At 40.0% G+C, this 19,107-nt stretch overlaps 1 long non-coding RNA gene across 1 annotated transcript in view; it reads left to right on the forward strand.

The window, feature by feature from the left end:
- The window catches only part of LOC105089123 (uncharacterized), a 515,140-nt gene that overhangs the window by 249,542 nt on the left and 246,491 nt on the right, over positions 1-19,107 (forward strand). The gene's annotated exons all lie outside the window — the stretch shown is intronic.

The raw sequence follows: 19,107 nt of genomic DNA on the forward strand, positions 1-19,107 counted from the left end.
CCCGGAAGGGGCAGGCCACCAGGCCCTCACCCTGTGCGCCCATACCCCTGGGCTCTGAGTCAGGGCCTCTGCTTCCTGGGATGAGATGAGACCACCATGCCCCTTCCTTCCCGGAACTGTTTCCCGAGGCTTCTGTTGGGGCCTGAACCAGCTGTTTCCACATCCGGACATCCCTCTGTCCCACCCCCCAGGCATTCTGGAGCTGTGCATTGGACTCAGGGGTAGGAGTTTTGGAAGGGGTGGAAGATAAGGAGCAGGGGACACTTCCAGGGGCCCGGCGGGGGCAACCCTCAAACTGTCGTTGGTGGGGGTGGGGCACGGGAGAGTGGCATCTTCCTGAGCTCTTGTCCACTCCTCCCAGACCCCTGTATCAGCGGCCTAGATTCTGAGAAAGTGGGACAGTTTATGGGGAAGGGCCTCCCTTTTGCTGACCCAGGGAGTTCATGGAGCTGTAGTTTTTCATCACATAATTTGGGCATTTCCAATTTGTTTGTGAGGTTGTGAGCTCAGCTTTGCCCGTCTTTTAGGATTGGATCGTTGAGGGGCGTCTGTCCCCATTTAGATCTTTAGAGCCACCTGAGATGTTCTGGGAAGACCCGTGGCCACCCCTTTCCCTCTTCCCACACCCTCCAGGTCACCCTGAGGTCGTAAGCTTCCACTCCTGGCCCTTCCATGCTGCCTCCATTTCTGAGATGAACTAGGAAGTTCTTTTACTATTTGGGGTTTGATGGCTTAGTAGAAGAGTTAAGGCGTTGGTGTTTCTTTGCAGTGTCATTTCCCATCTGCATCCCCCAACCTGCTCCCCACAGTATTGTCACCGGACCTGACATGTCACGGACTGAGAAGACAGAGGGAAATAAGTGGCCCCTCCCCACCCCTTCCTAGTGGTCTCTCTCTGCCTTTTTCATCTGTTGTGCCTTCCACCCCACCTTTCTCCCTTGGGCTCCGATGAAAAATGACTGACTGTAGCTTTGGAAGTTTAGGTCTGAATTCTTTCAGTTCTAGGAAATAAAACCCATTGAATACTTTAAACAAATCTCAGGTCTGTTCCTTTGGTTTCTGAAGAATTGGCTCTTACATGTAATGCTCCTGTTTTCTGTACATCCTGTGTTAAAAAGCAATTCTCTGTAATGTGCCAGGATATTTAGAATTGCTTTTGATAAACCTTTGTTATCTTAAGGACTCTACTCTTCATTTATAGTCATCACTGCTGCTGATCAGAATGAATAGAAATAAGTCAACTTAAAACATTCAAATACTGACACCTGGCATGGTCACTGAGTTTCTGATTATCTGCATGCTTTGCCAGACAACAGGTTTGGAGAAAAATAAGGGCGAGAGGATTGGTTCTTCTTTTGCAGCCACTAACCCAAATCTTGTCACTATTTCCTCCAACACCTTTTACAGGAAGAAAAGGGAGTTGCTTTATATTTCCAGTTCTTAAAATTGGTATCTGCAGAATATTTTGTGTCTTTTCAGTGCTTGGTGCAAATATCTGGGGATATTTGGGTCCACTTAATGATAATTGCATGCTGGGTTTCAGTTTCTGTATTCATCCAACACTGTATGCATGCAGAGATGTAGTAAATACTGAGTCCTCCTTACAGAACATGCCAGACCGTCACTAACCAGTAGGGCTGGCGACTGAAGACAGCCCTATTTTTCCATCCCTGTATAAGATAGTATTATTTTATTCCAAGGCATATAAGTCAGATGATTCCTTGCTTTTCAACTACTGCTATTGCAATCATATTACTACTAGGAGTTACTGTTGAATGAATGTGTACCGTGCGCATGGAAGAATGGCCTTGTTCAGTCGTTGTAATAATCCAGCAAGGGAGGCATTCATCACACTTCCCCCTTAGAAACAGCTCTGGTTCAGAGAGGTTAAGTGGCTTTTCTTGCACTTTACAGAACACGCAGAATTCAAATACAAATTTTGCTGATCCAAGTCTACTCTGTGTCCCCTGAATTGCACATTCAGAAAAGCACTAACCATGAAATCAGAAGTTTAAAAAAAATGTTATTTTAGTAGTAATAACAGGTAATCAGGAGAGTAACAAATACTGAGTCTCTAAAGTGAGCCAGGCCATATAGTATGTTCTACACTTGAAGTCTTTATTAATACAACTGCCCTATTAAGTACCTACTATGATCTCTATTTCAAAGCTGAGGAAACTGAAGTTCAGAGTTCTTAAGTAATTTTCCCAAGGTCAGGCAGCTAGAAGTTTAACCAAAATTCAAAGGTGCACATCTTTCTCATTCTGAATCATAGGTGCTACGTTTTATTCTATTTTACTGTTTCCTATTGTTTAGAACTTCCTACTGAATAAAATGAGAGTCCTTACTCTCCTCTCCTAGTTTGACGTGAACATTGAGAAATTTGTATGGCAAAGAATGTGTTAGCTAACATTGCTTTTGGGTGTATAAAAATAAATTAATAATAAAAAACATTTGGGGCACCTGACAGTTGTTAGAATTGTTCTGTCATAAATGACTTTGTGAAATGATGAGGACAATGGCACCTTCAGTGTGTTTCAAGGAGTTTGTGACTATAGGAAGTCTGAATGTGGATTGGTATGTTTGCCACAGGCAGGCCTGTGATTTAATAAGGTTTTTTTTTTTTTATGGAGATACGTCTTCTGAAATGATTCAATAACCTGAAAGATAGAAAATGAAATTATTACCATTTGAGTCCTTCTTTTTGTATTATTTCTTCCTTCCTCTTTTTGTTTCTAATGTTGAAGATAGAAAAAGTTGGGGTTTATTAGAGAGCATCGCACACATGTGCTTTCTTGGTGACTATAATATGGTAGTGAAAGTGGTGATCTGGCTAATAGTACACCTACAGAACGAGCCACAGAGTTAGTGAGCACAACTAAAACCCAGTAAGGAGAGGGAAACGTGAGAAATCAGTGTTCTCAGCCCTCTTTGGGCAGTAGACTCTGTATGTATGCTCTGGTGGCCAAGAGATGTTTTGAGTGGACTAAAAAGATGCTGTTTGCTGAAGAATTTCTTTGATTTAAAAATTCCCCATCATTCCAGTGCCATTTTTTGTTTTCTTCTGAACAATATGTGTCTCAGTGACAAAATTACTAATCAAGAATTCGTTACTTTACTGAACAAAGAGCACCGCCTGTCCTCTTGCAAATGCTGTGCTGTGTGGGGGGGATCCAGCTGTGTTCATGAGGGTTCTGAAGATCGTGTTTAAGCATCGCATGTAAACGTGTGTCACACTGTCGGTGCATGACCTGCAGACACATTTAGCGCATTGGTTTCTGTAAGGCTGTCCCAAGTAGGTGATATTTCACACAAACATCACTGGTCACGTCACTTTGGCAAGGGACTGAGATGCCACTGAGGCTTGTAAGTTTTGTTTCTTTCTTCCAACTCTCACCCGCTCTGCAAATTATCACTCGTGGTGCAGATTCTTCTGGTTCATACCTCCCTTTTATGTTTCCTGAAAGGACACATGCAGGTTGGTGTGATTTTGTGTCCACATAAGTAGCTTCCTACATCAGTTGACTTGAAGAGCATTGACAATTCTCAGAGAGCCAGAGAAATCACTTTCTGATGCCAAAGTAATGCTGTTTATTTTATTCAGGTTTTCCCAATATTTGAGTCATCTGTTAAACCATGTAAAATGGAGCATCATTTTCACAATGCCTCAGCCCTCAGGTAGGCAGGAGAACTCTCAGGTTGATGTCTTCTTCAGACCGGAGTCACGGATCAACCATTCAGCCCCAGATTTACAACAATTAAGTGTAAGTATGCCAAGGAGAACTTGGATCTGTCCTTCCTTCAGTCTCTTACGGTGTCGACAACTCACTTGTTGTAGACATCTCTAAGAATTTAATATACTTAAAGGAATGGGATCTATTCACCACACAATATGGCCCCATTCTCACAAGCCAGCTCTTTGGCTTATATATAAATGCTTCTCTTTCCTACGCCTGGTGGAAAGATTGACCATGTTAGGCTTTGAGATCGCTAAAATAGAGACCTCTCAAGGGGTTTTCTAGAGTAACTGACCTAGAAAGACAGTTTTCTCTTTGCAGTCTGATTTTACACGTAAACTTCAGCATCACTGAAATGGTCTTGAGAATGCCAGAGGATACACAGGAAAGGTCATGGTGAAAGGCTCCAGATGGCCAGGGGCTGCTTGGGGCCTATGTTGATCAAGGGCAGTGCTAGTCATAGTGTGGCCAAGTCTTTGGTGTGGGGTCCAGTGAATACCAGACTCCACCTACTTCCTGTCCTGGGGTGTGGTCAGTGCCCGAGGACTGTGGGGCATTGGGGAGCGCTGTTTTCTTCCTTGTTTTTAATTACTTTGATTTAATCACAATCAGGCACAAGTTCGTTTTTCTGCCCAGGAAGCTGACAGCTCTATTCCCTTCTTCCCTGATGACCTTCCCCTAAATTACTGCTTCAGAATTAAGCATCAGTCCACTGTGTTCTAGTAAGACCCTGGCTTTCCTTACTCCATTTCTGTCTCCTCTACTCTCTTATCCACATCTCTTCCATCTCTCTCCAGTCCCTTTACTGGTCTGTATCAACCAATAGGTTGTACTGCCTATGCAGACAGGAACTATGATCATTTTGCTTATTCTAAGAACCTAGCAAGGCACCTGGTTCACATCAGGCACTTAATAAATGGTGGCTAATAAGGAAATAAATAAATGAATGACTAAATCCTTCTGTTCCTCTTCACCCTCATCCCTCCTAGTGATGAGGAGCCCTCCTAGGAAAACTCAGGGAATTTTGTCATGCCTAATAAAACACAGTAAGAGGAGCCTGAGGATTTTTTTTTTAATGGTGTATATCACTGATAAAATAAGGTTATTGTGTGTGTGTGTGTGTGTGTGTGTGTGTGTGTAGATGTTGGTTTCATAAAATGACAAACTTTCACAAGACTGAAGCCCAAGAAGGATAAACCAAGTTATCCAACGTGACCATCTGAGTCAGTGTGAATAAGCATGTTGAACACAATAAATCCAGCTCCTTACATTCTGTTTTCTCTTTAATAACTTGACTCTTCATGATCAACTTCCTTTAGTGTAGAAAACCCCTTGATGGCATCTGAATTGGGAGTCACCCAGACTTAGATTCAATTTCTGGCTCCACTATTTGAGAACCATGTGATCTCAGTTTCCCTCAGTTAAAAGTTGTGATAATGATTTTGATATGACAGGTTTGTTGTGTGAAGCAAAATAGCTCATATATGTTAAGATGTCAAACAGTACTCAGCACAAAAGTGGCGTTCTATACACATAAATTCACTACCCTTCCATGTAGTCCAGAGAACTAACCATCCAATTTGAAATAATTAGTGCTCAACTTATCACTTTTATTTAGGAAATGCTGGAGGCCTCTGTCTGATGTTACCACTCCTTCCTGCTTTGCTTGCATGATTCCACTGCTTCCCAATATTAAGGTGGCAGAATAAGTTTTATTTTATCCTTTGGTTCTTGCAATACTCCATCTGGTGACCCTCCACCATCCTTAATAGTCTCAGCAAAGTTCTATGGAGGGCATCTATCTGGGAATTTATGCTACAAATATGCTCTTGTATGTGGAAAATTGCATATATGCAAGATTTTTTCATTACAGTGCTGTGATAGCAAAAGTTTGGAATTAACTTCAAGGTTCATGGGTGTATGTATGTATTTACAGTGAGTTTGAGCATGTATTGGAATAGTATGCAGCCCTGAAAAGTGAAGAAGAATCTCAGGTTCTGATTAGAAGCTTATCTAAGGGACAGTATTACTGTTAAAAAAAGGGGGGGGGTCAGATGACAGAAGTATATGACTTTCATTTAATTTTCCCTAAGAGCTAGATACCTTCAAGTCTTTCATGAAGAGATTATCTCCTCAGTGAAAAGATAAGAAAATACAAATCAGAATAGGAGTATGGCTTCCATAATTTGAACTTATTTTATAGGTACTCCTTAGTAAATTAAATTTGCTTGTTGATTTTGGATGCGTTACAACCCACTTATTGGTAGTGGTTGCACAATGTTGATCATATATTGACTATACTAAACACCATAACTCCTGAATTGCCGATTTTCACAGTGGTATTTCCTTTGTGATGATAGGTGGCTCTTCTCTATGAATACAGAAAATGGTCCACTCAGGAAAAAAAAAAAGTAGCAGCTTCCCTGTCATGATATTCTATACTTACTCTGTCCATACATGGAGAGAAACTGAAATCTTATCCTCGCATTTCCTCATATTTCACTTCAAATCATTTCTTTAAATTCCCCAACTGTTGGCTGAGTTATTTTATGCAAGCATATCCAATTTTAAATATTTCTCTTTTGGGGCCTGACTCATCCCTCCTGTGGCCAGTTTGATGGCTCCTGTTATTTCCCTAGAATTCACTCACCGTTTTCCAGTGGGTATTTCTTAAGTGCATCTCCTCCAGTACTGCATAGTCCTGCTGTTTTTCATCTGCAGATACAGTCATTGTATTGCTCCGCTTATGTCTCTGCTCCCTTGCCTTTTTTGCCAGAGTATCTATCTCTTCACACATAATTTTAATGAGCTTCCCAATTCGATTACTAAAAGGCATTGGAGTGTTACGAGGGATTGACCATTCTTTCCAGAAACTCTCTCAGGTTTCATGTCCCCTGTGATTTACCAAGTGTCACTTAATTTTGCGTTTGCATTTTTTTCCTCCCTGCACCCTGGCCAACTCTTTAGTGCAGTTATTATCCACCTCTCTGGGTAATCTACTTAACACTTTATTAGAAACTATGTTCAGCTTAGCTACATTCTTACCACTTGTCACTTGTCACCAAGACCCGCTTTTTCCCTTCCACTTGTGATTCTTCTGATGCTCAGAAAGTGTCCATCATTCGTTCTGCCCTCGGTGTGGCTACTTCACATACCTCTCCATGGCCACTTGTGTATTTCCGCCCGTGCTTACCATCAACTTGTATTCTTTTCTTTTTGTCCTTGTTTTCACCCTGAGAGGTCAGGGCGAAAGCATTGATTTCAGTCAGTGGATACTTTGATGACTACACCTCAGACAGCCTTTAAAACAAAGCCAAAATAGAAAAAGATAAGCATCACCCTTCCAGGTATGAGAGTCACTTTTTTTTTCTTGTAAAAATTAAAATCAGCTGAATGATCCACAATGAAATAGCAGCTTTGCTTTCACAATTTTGGGTTTGTTAGAGGGAGAAACTGTCTTTGGGCTGTGGAGACACTGGGGATGGAGCAGCAAGTGAGACAGACAAGCTATCCACCCGCAGGAAGCTTCTGTTCTGCGGGAAAAACAGACAGATAAACCAGGAGTAAATACAATGATGATTTCAGGATGCGATAATATCAGACATGATCAGAGAATGACTAGGTGAGGAACATATGTTTTCAACTGTATTAAACTTAAACTTGAGATATTGTAAGGCTCTTAGGAATCTATGGCCCATTTCAAATTAAACTCTTTTTAAAATTGAAGTGTAGTTGATTTACAATGTTGTGTGAGTTTCTGGTGTATAGCATAGTGATTCAGTTATATACACACACACATATATATGTTCTTTTTCATATTCTTTTCCATTATGGTTTATAACAGGATATTGAGTATATCTCCTTGTGGTTTAGCATAGGACCTTGTTGTTTATTTTAGATATGGTAGTTTGTATCTGCTAATCCCAAACTCCTAATTTATTCTCCTCCCCACTTCCCCCTTTGGTAGCCATAAGTTTGTTTTCTATGTCTGTGAGTCTGTGTTTTGTAAGTAAGTTCATTTGTATCATACTTTAGATTCCATATATAAGTGATATCATATGCTATTTGTCTTTCTCTGACTTCACTTAGTATGATAATCTCTAGGTCCATCCATGTTGCTGCAAATGGCATTATTTCATTATTTTTATGGCTGAGTAATATTCCATTGTACCTATATACCACATCTTCTTTATCTAGTCATCTGTCAATGGACATTTAGTTTACTTCCATGTCTTGGCTATTGTAAATAGTGCTGCTTTGAACATTGGGGTGCATGTATCTTTTTGAATTAGAGTTTTCTTTGGATATGTGCCCAGGAATGGGATTGCTGCATCATATGGGAACTCAATTTTTAATTTTTTAAAGGAACCTCCATACTGCTTTCCATAGTGGCTGCACTAATTTATATTCCTATCAGCAAAGTAGGATGGTACCCTTTTTTCCACACCCTCTCCAACATTTATTATTTGTAGACTTTTTAATGATGGCCATTCTGACTGATGTGAGGTGATACCTCATTGTAGTTTTGATCTGCATTTCTCTAATAATTAGTGATGTTGAGCATCTTTCCATGTGCCTGTTGGCCATCTGTATGTTTTCTTTGGAGAAATGTCTATCAGTTTAAACCCTTTTAACAGAACAGAATATTTCTATCCTACTGTGAATTCACAGCACCATCGGCTATACATACAAGTGATTCAGTCTTTCTAATGCATAGAAAAAGATCCCAGAGACTTCCATACAGTAAACATTCTACGTGTGTTCAGTAACAACAAAAACAAAATAGCATCCATGTATTGAGCGCTTACCATGTGTCAGGGCTTGAGATGCATCACGAGGCCACGTCACCAAAGCACCTGGCTTCTTGATGCTTCTGTCTGAGCAGGTTGAGAAAGGCAGTTAAGACTATACTTAACAAGTAAAGAAGTTACATTGTATGTTAAAAGGTTATAAATGTCATTGGGAAAACCGGAGCAAGGGAAGAAGGGCGGCACAAAGGAAGCTGTGCGGCATTAGGCAGGGCAGTGAGGGTGGCAGCCAAGTTTACGTGTGCACCTGGGGCTTTCACTGTCCTTGCCTCCACCTTTTGTCACATCAGAGTGTAAGTGAATAGTGGCATCCTTATAAAGGTGACCTTGAATGATACGAAAATGTAAATACTCCACAAACTCAAATATTCATGATTTATGATAAATTACTAGTGGCACATCTCACAGTAGAGAAGACACACAAACCCCATCATACTTGAAATGGTTGCTCAGTTGCACTTTTTACACATTTATCAAACACGTCCCTGTGGCATCTTTTGCCCTGCAGTGTAGACCAAGGTTTTATCTTTGTATCATTTAACATTTTATGTGCTTTTTTTCCTCCTTAAATAGAAAATACTCAATCACAAGGACCATGAAATTTTCCATATCTTCTGCAGTACCTAGTAGAGCGCTTCATAGAGACTCATTTTTTCAACTAATTTAAAGTAGCGGAGTCCAACGTGGGTAGATGTTAGTAGCACACCTCAGTATCAGGAGAGTTTTGTGCACACGTGAGGTAAATTTCATGTGAGCTACCAGCTGTGGTAGGGGTTAGAGGCCGGCGTAACCTGATGGAGGATTCGTGAGGCACCTTGTGACTGCATGCCCATAGATGAAGGTTTGCAGGGTAGGGATATTCACCAGAACAGTTCCCCATGCCAGTCTTTACCAGCTAATCTCCCTGAGTGATTCACACTGGAGTGTGCATAGGCGAGGAGGGAAGTATGTGTGCAGGTGTGGAATATTTTAGAGACAAATTTCTACTGTAACTCTCAAGGTCCAAGTTTTATTTAGATTGTATCAGAAAGAGGTTGAATTTATTGATAGTCTTAAGTCATTTTAGGTTTTGAAAGCCTTTTCCTTTTTAAAAAACCTCCCTCTCTCTCTCTCTCTCTCTCTCTCTCTCTCTCTCTCTCTGTCTCTCTGTCTCTAGTCCAGATTCTGAATTGTTTCCTGGAGGGAGCAGAGTTTGGAATTGATATAATAGATATAAATCAAATATGTTTCAGGGGTCCTGTTTTCTATTCAGTCTCCCAAGGAGAAGCCTTGTTTTTGTTTTGTTTTCCTGGGTTTTTGTAGAACATACCTTGAAGTGCCAGTGTTTTAGGTGAGCAGTATAAGCCTGGATTGGGTGATGGTGCAGAATGTATCAAGAGATGGTTTACGAGAAGTTAAAAGCCCCCTTTCATACTATAGAGAAAACCAGTAGTTTTGCTATTTCCACTTGATTGACATTCTTAACAGCTGCTCACCCAGTAGCAGGCATTGCCTTTAGGTCTGAATGTCAGACCTTGGAAAAAATCCACAGTAAGTTTCCCTTGGTGAGGCAGAAAAAGGCTGGTGGGCCACATCGATTAATGAGGTAGCTGAGCATCCACCTTCTCGTATTTCTGGTGACTGTCATGCGAAATGGGTTCTCTAACTATATTTTAATCATGTTGCTTGCTATATGTGTTTGAATGCCAAGCAGATGTCATTTAATGCAGGTACTCTGTAATATTTCTGACTCTGTCGGTTAAAAAGAGTGGGAGAACAGTGAAAGTGGTATTTTACATCCCAAGTGCTAAGTGTGGAACAAACACACCAAAACCAAAACCCAGTCTACTTTCTCCTATCTCCACTTCCCTGAGAGGTCACTTCCCTGCCTCCTCCAGAAAACATTACTGTATCAACTCCCAGAAACAAACATTCCACCATGCAGAAGAACAATCCTCTGGCCCCTTGGCTGTGTTCACCCTAGAAACTGCTTAAAGAGACTCTCTCCACACTGAATATAAATAAAAACAAACACATTAAAAATGGTGGACACCGATAGCCCCCAAACCTTCACATTGACACCACTGCCATGTGTGTTATCAGAGAGAGTCAAAGAGAACCTTCTTTCACAGCAAGTGCACATTTGATCTCTTTTCCTGCTCTGGCAGGACCAGGATGGATACCGTATATTTATCAAATCTGAAAAACAGACAAACCAACCCTGAGCCACAGATGGTTAATGGCAAGGTGCCTCATGCTACGCTCGAAGGGCTGTTTGTGATGTTCAGATAAATAGATGCCCCCAAGAATTATATTGCAAAAATAATTAGCGTAGCATTTATCTTCAGGGCTGCTCTTCCTGCACTTTCCCTCTCTGGCTCCGGAGAACAGATGACGGCATATTGCTACTGCTGCCACCACCTCCCTCCAATAAGGGCCATTATTCAGAGCAGGGCACTTGAGGTCACCGGTGTGGTCCTTGTACTCAGGACCCTGCTGTTCATCCTGTATCGTCCCCTAGATTGTGAGCTATAGCAGATGGATTAGAAAACCAGTTTATTCTTTGTAGATGAGATGTAGATTTGACCTTGCGTTGTCCTTCTGTGTCTTCTATGATCTTGTCAACCTGAGACACAAGACTTTCAGGCAGCCTTGTTAAAAAAAAAAAAACAAAAAAAAACTCTCCAACTGTGCTTTGGTTTTGAGTTTTAATCGTTGTATTCCAATCATTTGTTGGTTTTGCTGTAAAGATGCCTGGGGCACCCAGCTGCAACTGAGAGGGCAGGCTTGTCATTGTTAGTAATTAGAAAGAGCCTGCTAGTGATTCAGGGTAGCTCAGAATTCATACATTTCTTTTTCTTTCTTCTTCTTCTTCTTCTTTTTTTTTTTTTTTAAACCAAACGTGTTAGTGAGATGCAGTTTGCTGAATTCATTCTAGCTGCGTGGCTGCCTTTTTAACCTTGCTGCCCTGCTTATTATAATGCAGTCAGTCACCAAAGACCCTGGTTCCCTGTTGTGCTCCTGAAGCCTGATAAAATGCATCAAATATTAGATGAATCTTCTGGTCTTCCTCTCTGTTGGTCACCGTCTCCTAAGATTTCAGCTACAGCCATATAGCTATAAATTGAAATAAATTCCTAACACCTAATATGTGTGCTTGAGTTGAGTAGGCACAGAGTAAATGCCTCATGAATTAATTAATCAATAAATGATTAAATGAAAGGACATTGTCTATGGCATTTCAAAGAATTATTGCTTTTCTAAAGAAATTAAACAATAGAGGGTTGCCTCATCTTGCACACCCAAGAAACTCTTCTCCTGGAGGTAAAATTCTAGGCCGCCTTTTCAGTGTTTTGCTTAGTTAATGAGTAAGTGGTGCCTCGATGTGTAAAACAGTTTCACTTGACCTAAGATCTCATTTCAGGAGGTATTTTATTGTCACTCAAGAAGGTATTAATACTAGCAAGTGGACTCTCTGCTTTGAACACTGGCTTTCTGGAAATAGACGGGGATGCTATTTCAGGGGCAAAAATCATTTTAGCAGTATAACCAGGAAACATTGGTGGGTGGCAGAGTAGATTAATGGATGTCAATTTGTGATCATACATTAGTAACTTCATCCCATAAATTCTGAAGTTTAAGATTGAGGTGCGCAAGGTAGAACCATTGAAACGTTTGCGAGTTGTTTACATTTTCATTTGGGTAACATCTATATGTCTTAGGAGCTCTTTTATTAAAACCAAAACTTTATTCAGCTTTCTTGATCTACTCTTTGATATACTAGCATAACTTATCTGGAATTTAAGTTTTGTTGAAATGGAACCAAATTGGATTTTAATGTAAATATGCACAAAAATGATCATTAATTAATTTTCTAATTAGGCTTTGCTATCAAACCTATAAATATACCTTTGGTCTTTTTCTAGTATTGCCAACCTTTTGAAGCCTTATTTGAATGATGAGCAGCTATAATCATAAAAATTGAAGCTAAAGATTTAAAGAGAATTTAAGTAGAATTGTCATAAAAAGTAGAAAAGGGGATCTGGGAAAATTTTTCTGCACCAAGCAAAATGTTCAAATTTTGCATGGTTTGAATAGGACTGTGATACAGGCCAGGTCCAGTTCTCACTGATGGCTTCTGGTGAGCGGCTCAGCCTTGTCCCTGTGCTGTGCATCATGTCTTATCAGAGGATTCTAGCAGCATTTTCAGGTAAACCCATCAGACACTTCCTGAGAAATCTGGGGGAACCACAGGAATATTTTTATGCAAAATTATGCCCCGTTACTCAAGAAGAACAAAATTTCTTTATACACACGTAGCAGCAAGCATTTAGATACATTTTCCAAAAAAAATTTTCTGAGTCCCAGCTTTCTTTATGATAAAATACTTCCACTTCCACCTCCTTTTCTAAGATAACGGTGAAGTTCTTTTTTTTCTTCCTATGTTAGCAAGTGATAAATTTACATTGGAAATTTATAAGAAAGAATTTCTGAAAACTGTAGATTAGCATTGATAACTTCACAGAAACATTTTAAAAAGCTCAACATTTGAATATTTTTGCATTAATGGGGAAGAGGGCTATTTTGTGAGAGCTAAGGATGGACTATGAGTGTTAATTTCATGTTCTTTGAAAAATGAAGAAAGTGCAGTGATTTCTACCAAATTCTAATGCACTTATCCACAGTCTTATTTGCTTCCTGGTCAGTATTATTTACAATGTATAATTGAAGAGGTGTTAAGTTTCTTTAAACGTGTGAAAGAAGCATGCAGTTTATGAAAACTGTAGGTGTACGTGAATTATTTAAAACCCTTTCTATTCAAACAGGGTGGTCAGGGTTTTTATTGTTGTCACGGTATAAAACACCCATCTTTAACCTAAATCTCCTAATATTCCCTCTGCACTTCAAGTATCTGGCAGACTTGTTTAATGTAACTGTTTCTTTTCTGGCACGTAGAACTTTATTTAGTGACTGGGATAACTCGTTACCCAAATCCCAGAAATAGAGTTTTCTGTGAGAGTCAGCATTTGTGGTTTCTGATTATGAACTCTAAAAAGTGACGAGATTCTCACGAGCAAAATGCTCGTGAGAAGAAAGCCATCCACTGTCAGGGCAATGTGACTTTGCTTTCTTTCCAAAGTTAGACAAGTCCCCCTTAGTAACAATGGAACCTATGAAACATTTTAAAAGAGATATTTTATTATGCTACAAATGAGGTCAGTACTAAGTTCCTAAGTTTGAGAATTGGAACCACTTGGTGCCACTTACCATCACGGATTTCAATCAAAGAAACAGGAAATGTGAGAATAGTGAAAATATATGTATTTGACAGCTCTTGACAGCATTATCATAGAGTCAACTTGACTAATGTCTTTTGTGCCATGTGAAAATTAAAGCACGCTGGAAACCCTGTAGGCTCAGCCCCAAGAATGTCTCACATTCAGACAAGCGAGGCTGTAATGTTCTGCAACTCCAGCATAAATCGGGCTGGGTGTTTGACCACTGGTTTAGTTGTGTATGTGATGCTGGCCATAACCATGGGTGATGGTCTATTGCTTAGATGCGTGTACTATCCCCATTTCACATTTGAGTTTTTATTAAATACGTAATCATTCAGAGTAAAATTGTGAAGCCAAGCATATGTAAAAGAACAATCTTTGAGCAGCTGAAAGAGATGTCAGTTACAATTGATGCTTGAGAGAATCTGATAGTGTCCCTAGGAGTTTGGGGGACATGATGGAGAACTGTGAAGGCAGGTGGTCACTCTGCCCTGTGAGGAGACCCCAACATTAAGATGCTGAATAGGTGTATTGTGGCGGATCGGAGCCAAGTAGAGCAGTCAAGGGGGTTACACTAACTCATGTGGCACGTGGGAAACAGTACCTCTGCAGAGCCTCTTCAGGGACCAGCATTCTCCCTCTATGATAGCAAGTATCCATTGACCTGTGACACAGAGCTCTGATGATACAGCCTAAAGATGACACACAGCAGCACCATCTAAGGAATTTTCCCCTTTTTTTGTCCCACTCATCCTCCTGGTGGGACAACTCGGAGATGGGAGGGCTCAGAAGAGAGAGGAGGGCAGGAGAGAGAGCAGCAGGTTGTGGCCGACAGGGCTGAGAGTCACATGGACTAGGGGAAGCAAAAGCATTCCCCAGGCTGGAGACTGAAATTTTAAACTGAGTTAAATTAGCCTAAACTTTTAAGCAACTGATAATAGTTAAAAATGATAGAATCTGATTGAGGTGACATTGAAGGACACGGAAGGCGGATTTTACCGAGCAGTTCTGACGGTAGTGGTTAGAGAGAGATGACAGAAGAATCATGTTTCTGTTCTGTTAGTTGTTAGGTAAACTTTTCAATTTAACCTCATGTTCAACAGGTTTTTCTTTTCCTTAGTTGTTATGTTGAATGAATGAATGAATGAATGAATGAATGAATGAATTTGGACCTTACCACTAACTGCAGAGTTAAGTGTGTTTTTATACACTTAAAACAAAATCAAAGCCTCAGTGAGCAGATGGTAGGGGCTTTTATTTTCCAGGAGACAAAGAACCTGCTCACATCCTTTAGCTTACAGCAATGGGAGGCTACATGCCCCTACCCCGCCCCACCCAGGTACAGTCAGCCTGAAGAAATCACAGATTGTTAGGGAAGCCATGTACAGCTTTCACATTTTTTATTTCATTTAAATTGTCAAAAAAATCTTGTTTTTCACTGAGCTTCTTGATTTTTGGGAAAATTAATACATTTATATTGGTGTTTTCACTTTTATTAAAATTGAAGAAAAATACACATTCAAAAAAAGAACATTGGGGGTGGGGGGAGTAGCTCACTGGTAGAGCGCATGCCTAACATGCACAAGGTCCATCCCCAGTACCTCCACTAAAAAAAAAAAAAGAAAGAAAAAGAAAACAAAAAGGAACAATCAATTTATCCAATAGGGAAACCAGAATTACCATGAATATAATTTTAAAATCCCAATACTTGAGATTAGCACTGTCAGAGCCTGAATTCTAGAAGGACTGAAATTTGATGATGTGAACTAAAATATGCCCAATCCCTCAATGTCACAGGTTTTAAGAGCATTATTTCAAGAAAAGCAACTGAACCTACCCATATTATTTGTTATTTCATGGCATACGGTACTTGCTCTTATCAGAGTCTCATAGTTCAAAAGAGATTCTCTGTTTTCTAATGCCAATATGAAATACTTCCTTTGGGATCTGAGAGGCATGTATAAAGATATATCATTTACCTTTTAATGGGGCTTTCTGGTGACTCTACAGTTTTAAATTGTTCTATATGCATCACATATTCCTTACTGAATGTTTTTGCCATGTGCTCTACAAATGTGGATGGAAATAATTATAGTGAGGATGGCTTCATGTGATGATGTCACCCCAGAGAAAGCCTGCACCGCAGGGAGCATTTCCAGTAAAGTACGGCAGAAACTGCCGGGTAATCAAAGTGCAAATTCCAATTTATTTAAGCAATATTGTTCTTGCTCCTCCATTTCACAAAGCTGTCCTTTCTCATTAAATTTTTGAAAGAGAAGGAATGAATTTTACCAGCATAAATCTGAATGCTAGTTGACCTTTTTGCAAACTCTGCATGGAACGCTGGCATCAGCTGTCTTTTCACACATGTGGTGACAGAGGGAAGAAATTGAGGCTTACAAGGAGTAAGCTGAGTGAATATATGCAAGACTTGATGTCATCCAGCTCAGCTTGTATTTGAAGGGAAGTTTGTGTGCATTGAGGGGAATAGATTTGGTTTTGACCCTGTGAAGGGCTGGTTCTGGATGGACGACCCAGGGACTGGCTTTGATTGGACCGTATTTTGCTCTCTGGTGACAAACAAACGAATGAATATCCGTAGAGGTGATGCCATCTGTATACTGGTGACCGTCTGACAGAGCTAAATGTCTTCGTTTATTTAATAGTTTATTTTTTTATCAGATGTTTATCAAGCGTCCATGATGTATCAGTTGGTGATGTACTAGGTGGAGGAAATATAAAGTAAAATTAAATGCAGTTCTTGCCCTTAACATGCTCACAATTAGGAGGAGTCTTCTTCTTCTTAGACGATTACAATCCAGTGTGGCCAGTCCTATGACAGAAGGAGACCCAGGGTGCTGTAGGAGGACCTAGAAAGGACCCTCACCCAGATGGGCATGAGAAGGCAGCTTCCCAGAAATGGTGATATCTGATGTCTGATTTGGGTCTTTAATGACCAATCCCTTAGGGAGGGAGTGAAGTGAAAGGATTTGAAAGCAAGGGGGCTAGAGTTTTTCAAAGTACCCAACAATCAATCAATCAATCAATCAATCAATCAATCAATAAGCAAGCAAGCAAGCAAGCAAGCAGGAATAAAGTTACTTCCTTTTGGCTGAAGAGGAGAACATGTGGAAATTGTCCAGTGGAAAAAAGAAAACAGTATTTGGCCCCTTAGAGAGTCTTGTCTTCTCCATCGTATTTAAAATACATGAATTTTAGTATAAAGGCAAGAGTGTTATTGATGTAACTGCCCTTCGTCTCAGGCTAGAGGGGCCCTTGCTGTGGAGCCCACGTGCTAGAAGGCTTTTCTTTAACAGTCACACACACACTAAGTCATTAGAGCAGACAAGACGACCTCTGGGCTCCGGTTTTAGCAGGCATGGCCGGCCCAGGTCAACACATAGTACAAACATCAGCTCTCGTGACGACCATTGGGGACCTAGGGAAACACCTCTCCACAGTGGCCCTGCATCTCCAGATGACTGGTCCTCACCTTGCGAAGGTCTGTGACTGAGGCACAGCAACCCTGGGAATGGACATGGCTTCAAAAATGGGAACAACTTGAGAGGGGGAAGAATGGAAGTGATTTTCTTTTATTAACTTGTGTTCATTGATGAAAGCTTCTCAGATAAGATGTATGCAGTAGATTCTTGCCTAACAGAGGATAGTTTTCAAACAGGACCAAATGAGCATCCATTTCCTTACTTCTCTTTATGTTCTAATTTGTAGACAGAGAGATACACGGGGCTTAGGGTGGTATTCCCAGAACTTGCACATGAAGGCTAAGGAGTATTTTACAGTGTTAAATATTTATATTACTCTTTCTTTATATATATACACGCATGCTCACATACATACTATATATACATGTATATCAATATATAGATAAAAACACATAAAACATAATTTTACATTGAATGCTAAAATTCAAAAGGCTTTATTCATATAAAATATTAAATTCTTTAAAATTACATATAAACTTCAGCTTTATTTTAAAATATTTTATTGATTCTTGATAGTTTTATTATACTTTGTCTTTTGTCTTTTAATTTTATGGATAGCTGTGACTGTTTTAGATGAAAAGACTTTTTGAAAATACGACAAATACTCATTTTTCATTTGTACTTGTAACTTACATCTTCAGTGAGTACAACTATATTAAACTTTTGTGTATTTGCAATATTTTTAATCCTTTAGATCACTGCAATCATTGGAACATAAATTTTATGAAGATACTGATTCTAATAACAATGAGTTATTTTGTTGCAATGAATATTACAGAATATATAAAAATCTGTATTTTGTGTGTTTTTATTACCCATTCTAAACTCACCAGACTCTAAACAGAATACTCAAACATGCACAATAATAATACAATTTAGTTGTTTTTACTGTTTTCCTGACTTCATTCATATAAAAAACTGTAGCTCTACATGTTATGTCTATATTTTATCATATATTAAGGCATATTTTTCACAGGACGTGTTCTTTTTATTAGTTTGTTAAATCAGTTTATAGTTTTCATGTATTTAGCTGTATGTTTGTGGGATTCCATGTGTACCCTTGCCCCTTGCCCTTCACGCCCCGGTTGCTGAACTACCTTCAGCACAGGAGTAGTAGGATCAGCCCTTCACTTGAGAAAGATCAGTCCGATGGAGACAATAAGACCAGTTAAGAGGCTGACTTCTGTGTGGATAATACTTTGACCTCTAGCCTGAACTTCTGAGTCAGTGCCACTCACTTCTTTCCAGATCATATTTTTGGAGAGGTTTTGAATCCTGCCACTCTAAGTTTCCTGGCCAGCAAGTTCCCAGCTATAGGTCCATATCCATTTTCAGACCAGGAATTTTTGACAGCTCAGGATGGATGGACCAAAGGTCTTCTGTCCTTAACTAAAAAGCAAGTTGAGAATTCACAGGATCCTGTCTTGAGTCCCAAAACCCAAGGCTCATGTGATATCTAATGCCAGCCATTAACCACGGGGACTATTCAGGCAAGTAACAATGTTTTGAGTCCATAGCAAACCCATTGGTGGGAAAACCTTGCAGATCTGAGTGGCAAAATAATTGAGCCTCTTTAGAGCACTTGAACCCTCCAGCCTGACCACTACCCTGGTGAGTCTGCAAGGTTTCCCCACGTCTTCTCAGGTTGCAGCCTTCCAGACCAATCCACCATGGGCCCCTCAAGACTTAGCCATCTAGCGTCTTCAGTGACCAATAGACAAGAGCCGGGTGGATTTGAAATGCTATTTCAAATATTCTGTATAAGTTCATTTCATGGGCAGAAGAGAATTATGAGAACAGA

Source organism: Camelus dromedarius, chromosome 19 (assembly GCF_036321535.1).
Source record: "Camelus dromedarius isolate mCamDro1 chromosome 19, mCamDro1.pat, whole genome shotgun sequence".
Taxonomy (NCBI): domain Eukaryota; kingdom Metazoa; phylum Chordata; class Mammalia; order Artiodactyla; family Camelidae; genus Camelus; species Camelus dromedarius.